Source organism: Plecotus auritus, assembly GCF_963455305.1.
Source record: "Plecotus auritus genome assembly, chromosome: 6".
In the NCBI taxonomy this organism is placed as follows: Eukaryota; Metazoa; Chordata; class Mammalia; order Chiroptera; family Vespertilionidae; genus Plecotus; species Plecotus auritus.
Genome location: NC_137773.1, coordinates 4,121,318 through 4,140,486, shown reverse-complemented (window position 1 = coordinate 4,140,486; position 19,169 = coordinate 4,121,318). Strand labels below are relative to the sequence as shown.

Below are 19,169 nucleotides of genomic sequence, written 5' to 3'. Positions count from 1 at the left end.
TGTTAACTCTATAAAATGGGAATAGAAATGGGCAGGAATGATTAGCTGAGATACAGTGAGCAAAACACTCAGTATAGTATCTGGCATCTGGGAAGCGATGAACAAATGGCAATTATTATGGAAAAAAGTGTGGTTTATTCTGAACCTGCAGCTTATCCGTTTCTTGCTCACCCCACCCATCCCCAGGTTGAGATCACTGAGCATTCATCAAACTGTATTACGATCCATTGTTCTGTGCCTGTGTCTCTTAGTCCTAGATCCCCGGCCTGCAGCCAGCACCGGGAAGAGCATCATCTCTCACAAGTTGTTTGATCTTGGTCAGGTCAGTCTGCCTCTCTCAGCCTCAGATGTTTTCAGTGTTGGAGAGAACAATACCGACCAGATAAGTTTGTCACGAATATCAAAATGAGATTGTGAAGTGAGCTGTTGCCATGGTTTTGCCATCTACGGTGAAAGGGAGCTGTGATTTAGGCCTGGCATCCTTCAGCCTCAGACCTGTGGCCCTCCGCCCTCCTCTTCTCCCCATACCCCATGCAATATTGGTGTGCTCCTCTTTTTAAAAACATTCTTGGTTGATTTATACCCAACAGAAGGTTCCGCAGTGACGTGCACAATCACTCACGCCTTTCCAGGGAGAAAGGGACTCTGAATGCATTGGTGTGAGGCAAGTTCCTCTCAGAACGCTATCCCCTGGGAACACTACGGTGAGCAAGACAGACATGATCCTTGCCCCTGGAGAGTTTCAATCTGGTTGAGGGAAACCCAATGATAAACAAGTAAACATGTCAGTCAAATAATTTCAAAGAATAATAATTACTAAGAAAAAATGATACAGGCAATGGTAGAGACTAATTAGGAAAGCAAATATTAGAGTGGCCACAGAAGGCGTCTTTAGAAGGTGATGTTTGAGCCAAAATTCAAAGGACAAGAAGGATTCAGCTATGTACAGATCAAGGTTAAAAGGGTCCCCAAAATAACAAACAGCAAAAAAAAAAAAATTATTTTTTAAAAGCAGCTTGTTACAAAATGGAAGCCACTGGAGGTAGAATTACTGAGTCAAGAGAGAGTTGGTGGTGATAGGCAGAAAGGTTAGGCCAGGATGCTGCCAGGATGCTGCCGTGTGGGGCTTTGCAGGCTATAGAAATACACACACACACACACACACACACACACACACACACACACGTACTAGAGGCCCGATGCACGAAATGTGTGCAGGAGTAGGCCTTCCTTCCCCCGGCTGCCAGTACCAACTTCCCTCTGGAACCTGGGACCCCGCAGCCCCGGCTTCATCCGGAAGGACATCCCGTCTAATTAACATGTTATGTTTTTAATATATATATATATATATAAAATGATCACATGAAGGAAAAGAAGTTACTTTGCCCTCTGCTTCACACATGTACATTCATTCCGCAGATGTAATTCAACATCAGTTGTGTGTCAGTCACCACGCTAGTAGATGGAGATGCAGAGAAAAATAAAATATTTGAATGAGCATGCTTTAACTTGAAGATAAAGCATAGTAGTAAGGCTGGAAGAACAGTCCAGCCAAAAGGAGCAGCAGGTACCTGTTCAGATGAGTGGTCAGATCATTTGTCCTGATAAGAACACAGCTGGAGAGGAGGTCCTGGGTCTTCCTGGTGAAGGAATGAAGACTGCATCTTACTACAGATGCACTATATACATGGAACGGTGAGAAAGCTCTAAGGCATGGTAGATGATTGACAGGAATGATGTATGACAGGCAGTTAGACCAGTGAGTCAAATTTGCAGCAGAGCAGGTACAAGACCTGTACTTGGTTATTGGACACAGAAATGGAGAGGGGGAGTGATATTTTCAAGGCGGGATGTTCTTTGTCCCCTAAGTAACAGGACCCTAAGTCCTCAAACTTCAGGGCAGAACTGCCTGTATGGGGAACTCCTCCATGTCTCCCTCTCGCTTTCACAGACAACTCTGCTGGCGCCCTCTCTCCTCCCCGTCACCAGCCCCCGCCTCCTTTCTCAGGAAGCTTGGGTCTCCCCGGGAGCAGGTCTGCCCTTGGGGGAAGCCTCTCGCTCTGTGCCTTGCTGCTCAGCGGCTGACATTCAGGCGACGGAAGAGGGGTTCGGCGCCCCCACCCCACCCACCCTGCATGCACACGTGCTAGCCCAGGCAGGTGGGAGCGCTTCCGCGGAGGAGTCCAAAAAGAGGGAGGGAGAGGCGTGCCAGAATCTCGGTCCGGGCTCCAGGTCGGCCACAGCGGAGCTGCAGCCTCCAACAGGTTCGTAGAACGCGCGCTCGCTCTCTGTTGCTGAGCCGCCACCTCCTCCGCCCCAGAGACCCTAGTCACAGGCCCGCGCCGCAGAGCTCCCGCGGGCGGCTTCCTCGGCTCTCCTTCCTTCCCCGTAGCTCTCACCGCCGCCGGCTCTTCCGGGGCAAGGCGGGGAGCGCCTGGGGCTCAGCACCACCTCGGGGACAGTTCCCGTGCACTGTGAGGGTCCTCGGCCCGGGTCAGCACTGCTCGGGCGGACAGCAGCCGCCCCACCCGCGGGCTCCTCTCCCGGTTCGGTCCTGGTTCAGCACCAGGGCCGCCGAGGATAGTCCCTCACCCCCGCAGGCTCCGCTCCTCGTCAGCTCGGCGCGTCAGCACCGCGGCAGTGGACAGCTCCCGCCAGCCCCAAACAAAGCCGAGGGGCTGGGGCCTCCGCGTTCCAGGGGGGTGGGTGTTGGCATCGCTAGGGGGATTTCGCACCCTCCCCAGCAGTGTCAGGGGCGAGCTGAGGAGAGGGGGCCTAGTCGCGATCGCTCTTTGGTCTACAGTTCACCAAGGCCTGGCAGTACAATGGCGGGTTCCAGCTGGAAGTCAGGAAAAGGGTGGGAGGAGAGAGAGGTACAGACGGTCCTGAGCTCCAGCTGGGTGAGCTGGGGAAGGAGGGTGCCGCCCCCTCTTCTACCCCAGGCCCCTACCTCCACTCTAGCTCAAGACCACGGGCTTCCTTCCAGGAGCCTAACACAGATGCCCCAGGCTGGCAGCTGCAGTCACTGACTCGGGCTGTCCCCAGAACATCCCTAGAAAGTATGAGGCTGAGTTTCCGTGGGGGAGGGGGACCAAGAAACCACGGAGAAGCCTCACAAATCGGGCAGCTACATGCTCTTCTTCCCTCCTGCCCAGGGTTCCTCTCCATGCCTCCCGAGTGAAGCCACAAGGAGGGGAGGGGAGGGGCAGGGAGGGGAGCAGGCAGCGGGTTGTGAATAGGTTTGGCTCTGGGAGTTTGCAATTCGCAAGAAAAGCGGTTGAAGAAGTATGAGAAGCTGAGAGGTTCCCAAATAGAAAAAGCCGGTTCAGCGGCAGAAAACCAAATGGGGAAGTGGAAACCTCTTGCCTGTGAGCTGAGGCTGGGAGGTCCCTTGGATCATGTGATCCCTCCGCTCACGGATGGTCTCGCTGGGAGACCCCGCCTAGGGGGCAGAAGTGATTTGCCCAAGGTCAGGCAGCAATTTAGTAGCAGAACTGGGCCTAAAGCCCCGGCTCCCAAAATCCTGGGTCTGTTGTATAACATTCAAACAGAAGTCTTTTAAAATCCCAGACGCAGGGAGAAGAGCTGAGTGGTTATTCTTTTGTTTTGTTTTTCTTTAAAATCCACCGTAACTCTATCTGCAAATATAGTTCCTTTTAATTGTCTTGAGCAAGCAACATTACAAATATTCCTCATTTGTGCTGCCTAGCTGCGTCAGTCTGTGGAAGGCTGAAACCCAAGTGGTGTGGAGCAGCTGCAGACCAATGTCCATCTCTCCTTTCCGCTGAGATGCCAGGCAGAGAACAGCCCTGCGCTCAAGAGTTCCCATTCTTGAATTCAAAAAGCCCATCACCATTGCCATCTTTATGAGCAAGTTTTAAGACGACAGCCTTAATATTTTATTGATTTCTCTGGACCTCAGATTTTCAAACTTTTAAGGACAGGTCTGCTCTTGGGTCCTTAAGCAAGGCCACCTTGGTGACAAGAGGGTAAGAAGTAAGTAGAAGACGTGAGAATCAAATATAGGTCTGTCTCCAGGCAGTGCTGTTCAGCAGAAATGACGGCCGCACATATAATTTAACATTTCCTAGTAGCCACACTTTAAAAAATGTACAAAGAAACTGGTGAAATTAATTTTCGTAATGCTTTTTTAAATGCCACACATCCAAAACAATATGAAATATCACCAATGAGGCAGCTCACATTCTTTTGTTCATACCAAGATCTCGGAAATCCGTGTGTACTTGGCAATTACAGCACTTCTTCCAAAGACTAGCCTCGTTGCCAGCGCGCAAAAGCCCCAGGTGGTAGGTAAATGGCTTTCATATTGGATGATGCAGGTTTAGACTCTGTATTTTTCCCACTGAGCTGTCAGTCCTGGAACGCTAGCCCCACTGGATGTTCTGGGGAGGAGAGGTGGGGAGATCCTTTGTTGAATTTCCACTGTATATTTAAAGAATTTAAAAACTTTAACTTCGCCGTACGTATTTGATTCCTTCCTGCCCCGAGCTGAGTGGTTTTCATTCTGAGTCCAAATCTCAGCTCTGTCACTGGCACGTGACCTTTGGCAAGTACCCTTCTGAGAAGACCAGTTAATAGTACCACTTATGAGGATTTAATGAATTTGCATAATGAGATTAGGGTGGTACCTGGCACATAGTAAGTGCTCAAAAAACATGGTAGCTACCATGCCTGTTATTATTCCCTTGTAAACATGCTCTGTGTTGGGCCACTGGCTGGGACTAGGGAGTCAGAGAAGTGTCCTGAGGAGGACACAGACCAACCGAGGAAGCCAAAAAGAAAACAGCTGCACTGTGGTGAGTGCTTTAATCGAGTATTGCAGGGTGTGGGCTCTCCCAGGCAGGAGCAATGAACTGGGGCGGGGAGGGGGGGAGAGCACCTCGGACAGATGGAACTGTGTGGAGAGGCCTAAAGGCGTGAAATCACAGCCACCAGGGTGATGTCACTGTGCCAGAGGGGCCTCGAGATGGGAACTGTGAAATGGGAATGGACAGAAAGGCTGGAGCCAGTCTCCAAAGGGTCTTTTGTGATTAAATATTTCAAACATATTTTTTAAAATATATTTTATTGATTTTTTACAGAGAGGAAGGGAGAGGGAGAGAGAGTTAGAAACATTGATGAGAGAAACACCAATCAGCTGCCTCCTGCACACCCCCTACTGGGGATGTGCCCGCAACCAAGGTACATGCCCTTGACCGGAATCGAACCTGGGACCCTTCAGTCCACAGGCTGATGCTCTATCCACTGAGCCAAACTAGTCAGGGCTCAAACATATTTTTTAAAATAGAAAGAATAGTATAAGAAAGCCCCACTTATCCATCATCCAGCTTCAACAATTGGCTAATTTTGTTTCATCCATACCCACACCCAGTTTCATCATATACACAGAGAGACTTATATTAAAGCAAACACAAGACATTACATCATTCAGTGCAGAAGGATTTTTAACATCAACAACAACAACTTTTGCCATTCGAATGTTGTTGTTCCACTAACATGACTTTCCCTCCTTGATCTACTCTGAACATTCCTGTTCTTAGCAAGTTTTGAGAGGCCACACTATGGAGATGAACCACGTGCATGAGAGAAACTATTTCAGAAAAAAAAAAGGGGGGTACATTAACCCTCAACAGGTACGACCACGCCAAAATTGTTTATCTCTCCTACCTACACCAGGGCCAGAGGCCAGTAACTATTTGCAAGGCTGACCAAAAGACAAATTGAGCCCCATAAAAAAACGTGAGAGCTTCCCTTTAAAAGTAATCTGAGCCATAAGCTCATAAGAATAGAAGGCCTGCCCTAACCGGTTTGGCTCACTGGATAGAGTGTCGGCCTGCGGACTGAGGGGTCCCAGGTTCAATTCCGGTCAAGGGCATGTACCTTGGTTGCGGGCACATCCCCAGTGGGGGGTGTGCAGGAGGCAGCTGATCCATGTTTCTCTCTCATTGATGTTTCTGGCTCTCTATCCCTCTCCCTTCCTCTCTGTAAAAATCAATAAAATATATTTTTAAAAAATTTTTTAAAAAAATAGAAGGCCTGAAGTCATGGAAATCATTGATTTGGAAACCATCAAACCCAATGGCCACATTTTACAGATGAGGAGACAGGGGTTGTTGCCCAAAGTTCTACAATGCTAAGACCAGAGCCAAGACCTTTGAACTCATAATCTAGAGTTCCTTCCAGTTTACCATTTTGCATGGAAGACTAAACTTCAGAGTTTCTCAGCCCATAAACTTGGAATGCTCTATCTTTCCCTGGAAGAAGGAGGGGGCAGTGGGGCAGTGAGGTCCTTCCTGGTTGTCAAGAAGGTGACGACGAATGGCAGTTGGACCTGGAGACACCTTAATACATTTCCCTCCCATATCCTTTGGAAGAAAGTTGATGGTGGTGATACCTGTATTCTGGCAGCTGAGCAAATCTCCTGGCTGGCCCCTGGGTTCTCATGAGCAAAGGCTCAGCAGTCTGACATCCAGACCTCATTTCTGTGGATTTTTGCCCAACCTGCTTGTCTTAACAGATGCATGAGAAGCCTCCCTTTTCCCATTTGCCCTGAATTTGGCTGCACATCCCTCTCAGCTACAGACGAGGGCCCTCCTTGGAAGGGTTACATGAGTCATGGTTGGCCTAGGCCCTCAGGACTCTTGTACCTTTCTGGAGCATGAAGTATCTCCTGTTACCGATGAAACATGTCCGCCCTGACAGGGGTGTGTGCTCCCACTGGGCTTTGGACACTTTGCAAGGCAGCATTTTCACTTTTCAAGGATGTCCCTGCTTGCAAAATGTGGAAGGCAGTGTCTCACAAGTTTCCTTGAGTCTTAGGTGGACATATTAAAACACATGTAAAGAGTTCTAAGCATCCCTGATGAAGGGAAATCAGCAGAGGACAATCAATACAATCGCCTTACTTCTGGGAGTACGACTGCAGGCAAGAAATAAGAAGGTGATAAAGACAGTAAATTTCAGCTTATGAAATTACCCCAGCTTTCAGCCTGAGATGAGACCAATTTAGATATATTATATATTAGTATAGTATAGTATAGTATAGTATAGTATAGTATAGTATAGTATATATAGTATAGTACAGTATCTGGACCCAGGTGAAAAGTAATAGGTAGTATCCCAAAGGGACCTTGGAATATCTATCTTCCTCCAACACTAACTCACTAAGTGGCTATTCTGTGTCAGGTACTGTTCCAGGTGCTGAACAAGACACCCCAGATCCCTGCTCCCATGGAACTTACAGACTGGCAGTAGACACAGGCATTAATAACAATTAAAAAGTAAATATGAAACCATTTACACAGACAGACAGACAGATAGGGGAGGTCTGTCTGAAACGGTGACATGTACCTGAGGCTCAAATGACAAGAAGTCAATCATGAGAGGGTGTGGGGCAGAACATCCCAGGCAGAGGAAATAGCTCTGGCAGAGGCCCCAAGGTGGGAACTGGCATGAGGCCATGTGGCTGGAGCAAAGTGAGCGAGAGGGAGCGTGGCAACAGATGAGGGTGGGAGGAGGCAAGGACAGACCATGCAGCACCTTCTAGGCCATGGCTAGTAATTGAGATTTTATTCTAAGTCCAATGGATTGTCACTGGATGGTTTTAAGCTGGGGAGTGATAAAAACTTTAGAAGATGCTTCTGGTCGCTCCATAAAGAATGGATGATATGGGATGCTGGGCTGGGCACAGAGTGGCAGAGAGGGTATGACACAGCCTGCCCCCCACCCACCCGGGTGCTCAGCAGAGGAGACAATACACAAACAGGATAGCATTACCCCATGGGAAGGGCTGCCGTGGGGAGGAACGTGCAAGGCATTGTGGGAACACAGACAAGAAGAATTTATTCCACTTGGGAGGCATCTTGGAAGCCTTCATGGAAGTGGGCATGGCTGTTGAATTGGACCTAGAAAAGGAGAGAGGAGGGCCAGTACTCAGAACAGGCAAAGAGGCAACAGGGCAGCAGGGGAGTGTGTGGACGGGGAGTCAGGCTGCCTGGGTTCAAAGCCAGCCATGCCACTTCGCCGCTGTGTGAACGCAGGCAAGTTCCTGACCTCTGTGTGTCTCAGGGCCCTCATCTTTAAGATGGAGATTATGAGGATCACAATACTACTTATTTCACGGGGTTCCTGTGACAATTAGACAACTTAAAATTCTATGGATAACACCAGGTGGGCACTTGAAATATTGGAAGGATCGCTTTGTAAAGTATATGATTGTCTAACCTCTATGCTGTATACCTGAAACTAATACAAAATTATATTTAATGTTTAAAATAAGTTAAAATTTGTGAAGCACTTAGTGCCTAGCATTTGCAACGTGACATATTGGTTAAATAAAAATGAGTGAAAGGGGGGTAGGGGAGCAGAGAACGTGTGCTGTAAAAAGTCAACTAGTTGACTAGGGCTGGACTCTGAGGGGTGGAGATCAAGCCAAAATGCCCATCTTGTTCTGTAAGCAACGAGGGGCCATCAAAGGCTCTCAAGCAGGGGGATGTGGGAGGAGAGGAAGGTAAAACCCAAAGACCCAGAGAGGAAAAGGGGCCTATCCCAGTCACATAGACAGTTACTGTCAGGACACACATCTGTCCCCCCTACTGATCCAATAGTGCAGAGGACAAGGGCAGGATATATTTCGTTCCCCCACTGCATCCTCAGGGTTAAAAGAATACCTAGGATATTCTCAGTAAATATTTGTGGAATACATTGCGGAATTGATGACCAGAGAGAGCAGGAAAAGTCAAAAACCTTGAATCCTCAAGAAAGTCCGTGCATTTTGGACAGTGGTGAAACCTCTCACAGGAACATAAATCAAACCCTTAGAGATGGTGCCTTGGGGGGCTCAAGCCCTTCTGGACCCCAGCTTCTGTGACAAATAACACTGCCACTCACGCTCCCCCTGACACCCCCTCAAGTTGCAACAAGCATTGCGGCACAGGGTTCAGAAGCTAATCTTGGGAAAGTGCCTGAAAGATGAAAACCGTTCCCCAGACATTCAGCGCAGTAATTGCCAACGCAGAGAAAATCTCTCTCCACATTTGCAAGAGGCAGGCCTTTGTGTTGCACAAAAACCAGCCATTAGGATTCCCGTCTGTGACTCGTCAGGAAGCTGTGACAGCCAAGCGGGCAAGTAGGGTCCTGCAGTTCACCCAGCAGATGGAGGGAGACTCGGAGGAAGTCAGATCCAGCTTCCAGGGTGCTGAATGCCCACTTGGAGCAGGGCATGGAGCCAGGTGCTCGTCCAAACTGCAGAGACGCCAACCCTGGCACTCCTGGCTGGGTGGTCTTGGGGAAGTCCCATCACTTCTCTGAACTTCAAGTTCATCATCTATAAAATGGGGACAGCACTGCAGTCCCCACTGGGCCATTTTGCTGTTGACTCTGACAGTGTGGGGTTAGGGTTGTCATCCCATTTCACAAATGTGGAACCTGAAGCCCCGAGAATGGCTCATTAATTTCTGAACGCGCGCTGAGCACCTCTGATGGGCCAGTGACTATTTTAGGAGCTGGAGAGAAAACGAAGAATAAGACCGGGTCTGTGTTCTCACTGAGCTCACATTCTAATGGGGAGAGAGAAAATAGTGAGTGAACAACTAATTTCACCAAGTTATGTAAGTGCTAGGAAGGAGCTAAAAGAGGGGTGTGCTAAGGAAAGTGGCGGCTGTCCACCTAAGGCAGGAAGGGGAAACTTGAAGAAAGAGGCATTGAAGCTGACATCTGGATGGGAAGAAGCAGCTGGCTATGGGACAAGTGTCCGGGCGGAAAATACAAAGGCCCTGGGGTAGAAGGAAGCCGGCCAGGTTGCAGGATAGAAACTAAGTGAGCGAGAGAGAGAGTGGTGGAGATGAGGGCTGGAGGTTAGCAGGGGCCAGAGCAGGAAGGCCTGAGGGCTGGGGGAAGCAGAGGCTGGCCTAATCTAAACTGTGGCTGAGTCACTCCCTTGTCACCCCACTGGTAAGGGGCTTGAGAGGCAAAGCCCAGGTCAGAGTGATTGCCTGGACCGCCCCCCCCCCCCCCCCCACTTCAGGCCCACAGCCCCTCCTGCCATCTCTAGAGTAGGTCAGCCAAAGGGCAAACAAAGTAATGGGTTCCCCTGCTGGGAAGTAAATCCGTGGGCTGGCTGGCTGTCCGGTGGGCACCACAGTGCAGGCAGCATCCTGATGCCATGAGGCAGGACGGGGAGGGAGAAGACACAGGGCCGGCTGTGGCTGGGTGAGGTAGGGAAGAGGCACCTGCCTCGGGTACAAAATGTAAGGGGTGCTAAAAACTCAGCCATCAAGGTAAACATCTGGGGCAACTAACACAAGATTAATGCAAGATATCCATGATGGATACAATATCAACATTTTCACATAAAGCCAGGATTCTAAAAAAACTAGGTTGAGGGTGAGGCAAATGGAATGAGTCATACATGCACAGGATCTAATCCTGGGAGCCAAGATTGGAGCTGGTCTGCTCAGGATGAACTGAAAGTAAGATAGGATTCCTAGTGGCGGCCTCAGGGACCACTGCTCCCCTCGGCCATGGAGGCAAGGCCTGAGCAGGGACCACACAGCCAGGAGGTGATGCAGGGCCTGCTGCCCCAGACACTGTTAATGTCAAGTTAGAAGAATAACTAAGTGAGCGAGAGAGGGGGTGGTAGAGATGAGGGCAGAGAGGTTGACAGGGGCTTACGTTTGAATTGACCTCTTATATGCTGTAGGACCCTGAGTAAGGTGTATTGCCTTCCCAGCCTCAGTTTCCCATCTGTGACCCTGGGGCTAGTAAGACCAAGTCTCCAGGATTCAATAAGATGTTATTTTAAATCCTCTAGTACCTAGCTATTCAGAGTGTGGTCCACAGACCAGCACCATCAGCATCTCCAGAGAGCTTATTAGAAATGCAGAACCTCAGCTGCACCCCAGACCCTCAATCAAAATCTTCATTGTAACGACACTCCTGGTGTGCACGGAAAAGTCTAAGGCACTGGCCAGTTCGTGCACATAGAGGAGGGATGCTCGGCAAATGACAGTGCCCCTGCCTACCTAATGCTGAGGTAGATCCTGACTTCAGGAAGAGGAAAACCCAAGCTGGAAAGAAGACCCTGAGATGGCCACCTCACAACATGTTACATGGTTATGTTTTGTAGCCAGAGAGCCTGGCTGAGCTCCTTCTATACATAACCTTCTAGGCCCTCTATTTGTTCATCTGGAAGATGGGAACAGTGCTAGCAAGTGCCTTCTATGGTTGTTGTGAAGATAAAATGAAACCACATGAGTAAGACCCTCAGCACAATGCTTGGCACACACTAAGTGTTCAATAATACACGCTGTTGTTGCTGGTGAGGTGAGGGTGGAAGGGAGATCAATAAATCCTTACTGAGCACAGCTCATGTAATGAAATGGGTAGCATCTGTACAGCTCTTTGTCACGTATAAAGCACCATTGTTTATACCATTTCAACTGATTCTCATAACACTTTGGGTGAGATAGCATGAGATACATTCATTTCACAGAGGAAAAAATTCAGGCTCAGAGAGGTGAGGTGACTTGTCCAAGTATACCAGGATTTAAATCCCTGGAGTCTGACACTAAAATTCATGCCAGCAATAGAACATCCAAGCAATAACCATGGAAAAGATTTTTAAAAAATGGGAGAAGATAATATTTGACTCTAGAGATGGTGGTATCCAGCCTCCTTATTTTACAGAAGGGAAAACTAAGGTCCAGGGAGGGGAAGAGACTAGTCCAAGGTCACGCAGACAGACCATCCCCGAGGTCAGAATCCAGCTTGAAAGGCTCCCAGTCCAGAGTCTTGTCCAGTGGCCAGACCCACCTCCCTCATCTGTTTGGCCAGCCTCTGCCTGCTGAGCCCAGGAGTGCAGCCTACAGCCGGCCAGGGCTGGTTCCCTGGGCACGCCTGGTGGACACAAGGCATTCCAGCTCCACCTTCCCTTGCAGCCCAATCAGAATATGAGTGTGCAGAAGCCCGCGTTGCCAAGGTGAGGGCTGCAAGGTTGCTAGGACACAGTTTGGGAGCAGTCAGGTGGCAAAAGAGGCCTTGGCTAGAGCTAGAGCTGGGGCTGGGGCTGGGACAGAGACCAGGACTTGCCACTGTGATCTTCTCAGGAGCTGGGCGAGGACCTCCAACTCCACATGGTGGGTCAACCAATGGGAGGGTTGGTGCTCACAGACCAGCATCTCCACACTCCACGCACCACCCCCGCCTGGAAGCTGTGTCCATTCTCTCTCTACCCCACCGCTCAGCAAACACAAGTCCTGCTACCTGCTCCTCCCATGCCCCACCCCCACCCTCTCTCCTGCCCCCAGAAGGAGCGCTCCAGAGCTCTAAGCAAGGGTCCTGTTAAAAGCCCACACCCCACCAAGGCCCCTCATAACTGGCTCCAACAACCTCCGAGCCTCCTCTTTCTCCCCAAGGCCAAACCACATTCCTCCGCGTGCCTGGGAATTCCGGGCTTCCTCCATGTCTCTGTAGATGCTGTTCCTTCTGTCTGGAATGCCCTTCTTGCTCCACTGTCCTCTCAGCCTCCGCTTCCCCGGGAGGCCCTGCCCACGGCCTCCTGGCGGTGCGGCACCGCTGACAAGCCTGCATTTGCGTGGCTGCCACACCATGTTTTAACTGTCCGTTTTCCTGTTGTGTCCCCATGAGGCTGTGAGCTCCTTACGTCTCGCTCCTAGAGTAAGACCAGGTTCCAGTTGTGCCAGATCAAGACTGCTCTGACCTCCAGGCTCTCCTCTGTGAGATGGGGATTATGGCCTTGGCCTTGCAGGCTAATGCGAGTCTTAGAGGCTGTGGATGTAAAGGGCTTGGCACATGGCCCATACGTGACAAGTGCTGCCGCTGCCCTGTGGTTTATGTTGACACCACTAGCGCCCCACACGAGTGCTCGGTCATCAAGGAGCACTGACTGTCCTCCTCACCCGTGAGAATAATAGCTGTTGTCTGAAAGGGGTCTGTAAACAGTAAAACCCCATTCAAGGATAAGTCGTAACAATTCTGATCGTTAACACTTGATTCTCACAAGCCTCTAGACCTGAAGCATCCTGACATTCTTTCTGCCCACCCTGCATTCGCTGAACAAAATGTATTTAATACTAACTATGTGCAGGCTGTTCGGGACTCAGCAGGTGGTAGACGTTAAACACCTAATGCCTTTCCGCCTTTCTTTCCTCGCCTTCTTAAAGGCCAGCCGCAGGACCCAGCACGCAGGTGGCCCTCTGAGGCCCCGCTGTTCCCCAGTGCCCACTCCCTGGGCAGTCAGCAGGCTCTGCCCACACACACTCTTTCCTCACTTCCCCACCTTGCCGGCCAGAAAACAGTAACATCTGCCCTGTTTGCGATCCAGTAGCTAGTTTTAAATTCAAATATTGTCAGCTCCCTGACAGCAGGGAACAGGCCTGCCCTTTTCACTGTGGAGTCACCAGCATTTAGAACGTGGCCGGGCCCAGTCGTTCAGCCACTCATTACTTATTCATTCATGCACTCTGCAGATAATTATCAAGTCCTGCTAAGTGCCAGGCCCTGGGGAACAGCGGGGCCCTGCCTCACCACGCTCCTGCCCTAGCAGTGGGATGGGGCTGGAGGAGATTGGGTTAGGAAGTAATAGTACTGTGGAGGAGCTGAGACCCAGGGGTCATTGTGGGTTTTTTTCCTTTTCTGTCTTTTTGTTTTTTGTTTTGTTGAGACTCAGGGGTTAGATGTGGGATGCAGGGTGCTTCTGGAAGGCTGCCGGCAACATCCATGGCCCTGGGTCAGCTGATTTGCTGGACCCCTGCTTCCTGGACCACGTCTGTGGGCTGGGCCAAGTCCTCTGTCCCAACTCTATAGACCAGACAAGAATCTCCACTTCTTGAGGCACAATGAGCAGTACTGTATGAAAGGAGGGGAAACCATCGAGGAGGCAGCAACAGGCTATCCTCGGGCCCCCAAGCACACATCTCAGGCCTCTGCACTGGCCAGAGCCTTGGCGTCCACCCAAGAAACGCTCTGACTGCAGAGGGGTGGAAAGATCGGGGAGTGGGGGCTCTGCTCGGCTCCCCGCTCACCCTGTGGGCGACTGAGCAGACATTTCCCCTCTCCGCACCTGCGTCCTTGTCTATAGAACAGAGAGGGACAAGGGCCTCACCAACCCTAACGATGATGTGCAAGCACACTTGTCAGGCACCGTGCAGTCAGCAGATAGCCCTGCGTGCCCGCTCTGTGCCAGGCCTCGTGCAAGGCTGTGGAAACAGTCATGTAAGGCCCAACCCGTGCCTTTGGGAATTATGGGTGCCTCCTAGAAAAGTGCAGAGAAGCCCTAGCCGGTTTGGCTCAATGGATAGAGCGTCGGCCTGCAGACTGAAGGATCCCAGGTTCGATTCCGGCCAAGGGCACATATCCGGGTTGTGGGCTCGATCCCCAACAGGGGGCGTGCAGGAGGCAGCCGATCAATGATTCTCTCTCATCATTGATGTTTCTATCTCTCTATCCCTCTCCCTTCCTCTCTGAAATCAATAAAGAAATATATTTAAAAAAAAAAAAGAAAAGTGCAGAGGATGGTAACTAAAATGTGAGGGGCTACAATTTGGTAGACATCTTCACAAACATTACCTGTTTACCACCAACAACAACATGCACTTACATGGCACCTAATGTATGAGACTGGTGCTATCAGTAGTCCCATTTTACACACAAGGACACTGAGGATCCCAGAGATGCAATAGGTTTCCTTCAAGCCAGAATTCTAATCCAGATATGGCTGACAATAAATTGCATCCACTGTCACCAGTCAGAAATCACATTTAAGCCAGAAAGCAATGCTGTCAGTGGTATAATATAAGCATTGCTGAACCACTGACCAACACAGACAACTGCTGTCAGGAGAGCAGGTGAGGTGGGGCCAGGGGTTGGACCTGATGCCCGGCAGGTCCCCATCCTGCCCAGCCCCTTGCTGGAACTGACAGCGTCAGTGGTGGCCTCAGGAGAGGCAAGGGCATACCTTTGGTGGGGCCTGGGGTTCAGTGTCATTCAGAAAGCCAGCTCCCCAAAAGCTCTCTCCATCACCCCCAACACCCTCTCCCCTCCCCCAGGAAGCTGTGCGTCCCTGGCATGCTGTCTGCTCTGCTCACTGACTGAAGGTCCCTGCATCCTAGCTCGGCCAAGAAGCAAAGGAAAGGGAACATGCAGGGCCACCCATGGGTGGTGCCCAGTGCCCCCCTACTCCTGGTACAGGGGCCATGATGATGTTTCCTCTCCACAATCACCAAGAACACTCCTAAGTAGGAATGAGATGGGTCAACTGGACAGGGTGGTGGAAGAGCGTTAGTGTGCCTTTTTTAGAGCTGTTTGCAACCAAGAAGCACTTCCTTGTGTGTTGTCTTATTCAGTGATGCTCCCCAAAAAAACCTTAGGTGGCTTTATTACTCCCCACTTCAGAGATGGGAAACTGAAGCTCAGAGAAGGGCAAGGACTTGTCCAAAGACATACAGCTGGTAGTTGACTAAGCCTGAGTCTAGACTTACTTTTTCTTGTCGGTGTCCGCAAGCGGCCTCTGCACCTTGTAGGTGCTTGGTCCATGCTCGATGAATGAATGAGTGAATTAATGAACTGCCCAAGATCAACAGCAGCACACAACCACGCTGGAACCTAGCTCTCCCGTCACTCCCAGTTCCTATGCAATTTCTGCTGAACTATGGCTCAACACTCCCCCCGCCACACACACACCCACTCCACATCTCAGGCATCTGTGGGTGGTGTCCGTCACCCCCTCCAGCTGCGGACAGAGGATGAAGGTGGAGCAGGCGGCCTCAGCCCCACTTCCAGGGCCCCCAAGCTCAGATCACATCCAGCGTCCCTTCATGCACATCGCCTCTTCTCCACCACCCACTACCAGCAATTCAACGTGCAGAGTTGTAAACTTGTTTCTTTAAATAAACAGTCTTGAGTTTCATACCAGATAGTCTTTTAAGAGGAGGAACGTGTCCAGGCCACCTCATATTTAGCATACAGAGAGCCGCATATTTGCACAGAGGGAGTGTGTGTGGATACAGAGATCGCTCGATCGCTGTAGCTATCGTTGCTCACCCAGATGGGAGCTATTTATGACGCTGAGTCACTCGTAGCTAATGCCACTGAGGGATTCCAGGCTGGGCTCCAAGCCCCAGCATCACAGACCCCATGGCTCCCTGCCCCCTCCTCATTGCTCATGAATGAGAAAGAGTGGTCCCCATCATGGTGCAGGGACAGAAGGGGACATTTTGGCCACAGCAAATGGAGACTTTCTCATCACCAGGTCCTATTTCAAGTCACTGTTCTCCATCCAAAGCACCACATCCTCGTAGATCATCTAGGCCAGTGGTCGGCAAACTCATTAGTCAACAGAGTGGCAAACCGCGGCTCGCGAGCCGCAGTTTGCCGACCACTGATCTAGGCAAATCCCTTCATTGTACAGGAGAGAAAACTGAGACCCAGAGAGGGGAAGGACGTGCCTAGTGTCATACAGCAAGTCAGTGACGCTGCTGGACCCAGAGCTCACCTCTTCCGATTGCTGCCTGGGGCTCCTTCCCTTTCCCTGGCCACCTTCTTCAGTTTTATCTCCAGTGTCCTGCCATGTCACTCCACGGAGGTGCTTCCTGTCCTCTGGCAACTTGGAGATATCACTGAGCACTTCCTTACTTGGGCTCCTCCAGGAGGGGAGATGAGGCTGGCTTATTTGGGTATCACCTCCCCCCCATGCTTAATGCATGACCTGCACACACTGGGTGCTCAATGCATGCACCCTGTGTATTATATAAGACCAAACAGTACCAATTCCTGGGGAACACTCGTTCTCCATTTGAACAAGCACCCATTTATTTCCACCCTCTCTTTCTTGTCTCTAAGCCAGTTCTCTAACCATGCAAAAATAGACTCCCTCCCACTCACCACCCACCTCTGACCAATTCTACAATGAATCAATTTTATTAATAGGCTTTGGGGTAGAAACTTGACAAAGGCTTTTTGTAAAAGTCACCCTTTATCTCCCTATATAGTTCATTTCCCAAAGAATTCTAATAAACTGGTCAGGTGGGATTTCACCTTATATAAAATATTCATTACTGCCCTCTTTCCCTCCATATAGAATGTGCTTATTTAAGCATTCAATGATGTCCATCCTTTATTATAAAATCTATTTAATTATCCTAAGAGACCGTGGGATGAGGTGGAAAGAGCACAGGCTTTGAAACTAGGGCTGAGTTAAATTTTAGCCGGCTGCATTCTGGTTCTGTGTCCACATTCATTGCTGAGAATTAAATGATAATGTCTGTAAGGTATCTGGCACATAGTAAGTGCTCAATGCAGGTTTGTGAATGAATGGATGGGTGGAATAAATGAATGAATGACTTAGGACCCATATGGGTGAAGCACCAATTGACTCTGCAGTCTGAAGTCTTGAAGTCACACAACCCCATGAGGGTAGTTTGAGAAGTCTTGGGGAATGAACCCCAGGAATTAGGCTGCTGGTGGGGCTATCTCCAGGCTAGAGAAGAAAGTTCTTTCTCCAGCCCCTTGTGCAAGGAGTTCCTCAGCTCAAGGAAAAGTCTGAGTCTGGAATCTATGTTCCAAAAGGACAACTCTTTGAGAGTACAGACTGGGTCTTGTTAACTGTACAATTCTACCTTCCCCAAACTAGAGCCTGGCTGAGTATGGAATAGGCAAAGAGAGATACACAGTAAGTATGCATTAAGTGGAGTTGAGTTGACTTTAGTTGAGTTGACTTGAGTGAGTTGACTTGGCCTGAATGGACTTTTGTGTTGAGTTTGTTAATGGACCCAACTCTAGGGTCTACCTAAAAAGAAGTTTCCTGGATTTCAAGCTTAGCTTAAACCTGATCCCACAACACAGGGGAGACCCAAAGGGTGATTTCTTGGGGACTAGTGGGGTCTTCCAAAGATGGAGGCATCTCAGAGAAGACTGAAGAAGAGAGCCATCTTGGCGTGGTCAGGGGTCACCAAAAGGCTGAATGTCCTTTAGGAATCTTAAAAACTTATTGGAATTCTGCCAGGTTCTTTCCATAGTTTTAGAGTGACAGAGTCTTCTCCTCACAACAGAGAAGGGTCCTTTGAGAATACCCACATCAGTGGGATATGGTCTCCAGGTTGGGGGAGGAAGGGTGTCCACAGACTCCGCCGTGAGAGGAGACGGCAGACTGAGGCTAGGAGCCAGGCAGTTTCCTATTGTAGATGCTGGCACAGTTATAAATTGGTCCTCCTGTTGGAGTGAGAGTTTGGGAGTCTCTGAATAGGTATGATTCTAACTCCAGATTTACATCAGGCATTCGTTGTGGGGAACCATAGTGGGGAATCAGACAAGACTTCTGGCATCTCAATATGGAGGGCTGCCATCATGGTGGTCCCTTGGCTGGTTCCATCTCAGGCACTACGCATCACAGGATGCAACCAGGCACCTGAGAGAGGCAGGGACTGAGGAAACAGTGAGATTCAGTGAGCAGCACCTGCTCAAACCCTAACTGTATTTGGCTGTGTCTGTGTGCGTCTGTCTTACACGCTGGATTGGGAACCCATCAGAGGCACTACATCTACCCCTCTCCTGTCCCCTGAAAACCTGGGTGTAGGTTAGATATCAGTGTTGGATGAGTGAATAGTTAGGTCTGAGGAAGGCTTATAGCACCAATGGAAGACTTCAAGATGGCAAGAAGGAAATTTTCAAGATTTCAACAGAGCAAAGGTCCAAAGTAGAGATGCCCAGCCAGGAAAGACAGCAAAGACCCAGCAGTTGCCCCTCAGGAGTTTGCCTAACAGGAAAAATCAGACTAAATGGAGTCAAGAGACAGGGTGGGGTGCTGTGGGTGTAAAATGATGTTCCTCGGAGTCCCAGGCTTGGGAGACAGGCTCTCAAGGGCCATTGTAGGTCTGGGCAAGGGAAGTTCCCCAAAAAAGAATCTCTGGACCCAACAAATCCATTTAAATTTTTAAAGCTCCAATTTGATCTGTTGTAAATACTGGATTTCCACACACATTTTCATTTTTAAAGAATTCTTTGAATTAAAAAAAAAAAAAGATATTTGGAAAGCACTTTTGTTGGAAGAGCCTAGGCATGTTAGTAGGACTGTCTGGATTCAAATCTCTGTCCAAGCCTTTCAACGGGTGGGACTTCAGGCAGGTAACCCTTTG

General features: G+C 49.7%; 1 protein-coding gene across 1 annotated transcript in view; it reads left to right on the top strand.

Annotated features, from left to right (window-relative positions):
- Positions 1-2,015: 2,015 nt before the first annotated feature.
- CPLX2 (complexin 2) overlaps positions 2,016-19,169 on the top strand; it is a 72,447-nt gene continuing 55,293 nt past the window's right edge. The window contains exon 1 of the mRNA XM_080671743.1: positions 2,016-2,264. The gene's annotated coding sequence lies outside the window, so the exon portion shown is untranslated. The remainder of the gene's footprint in view (positions 2,265-19,169) is intronic.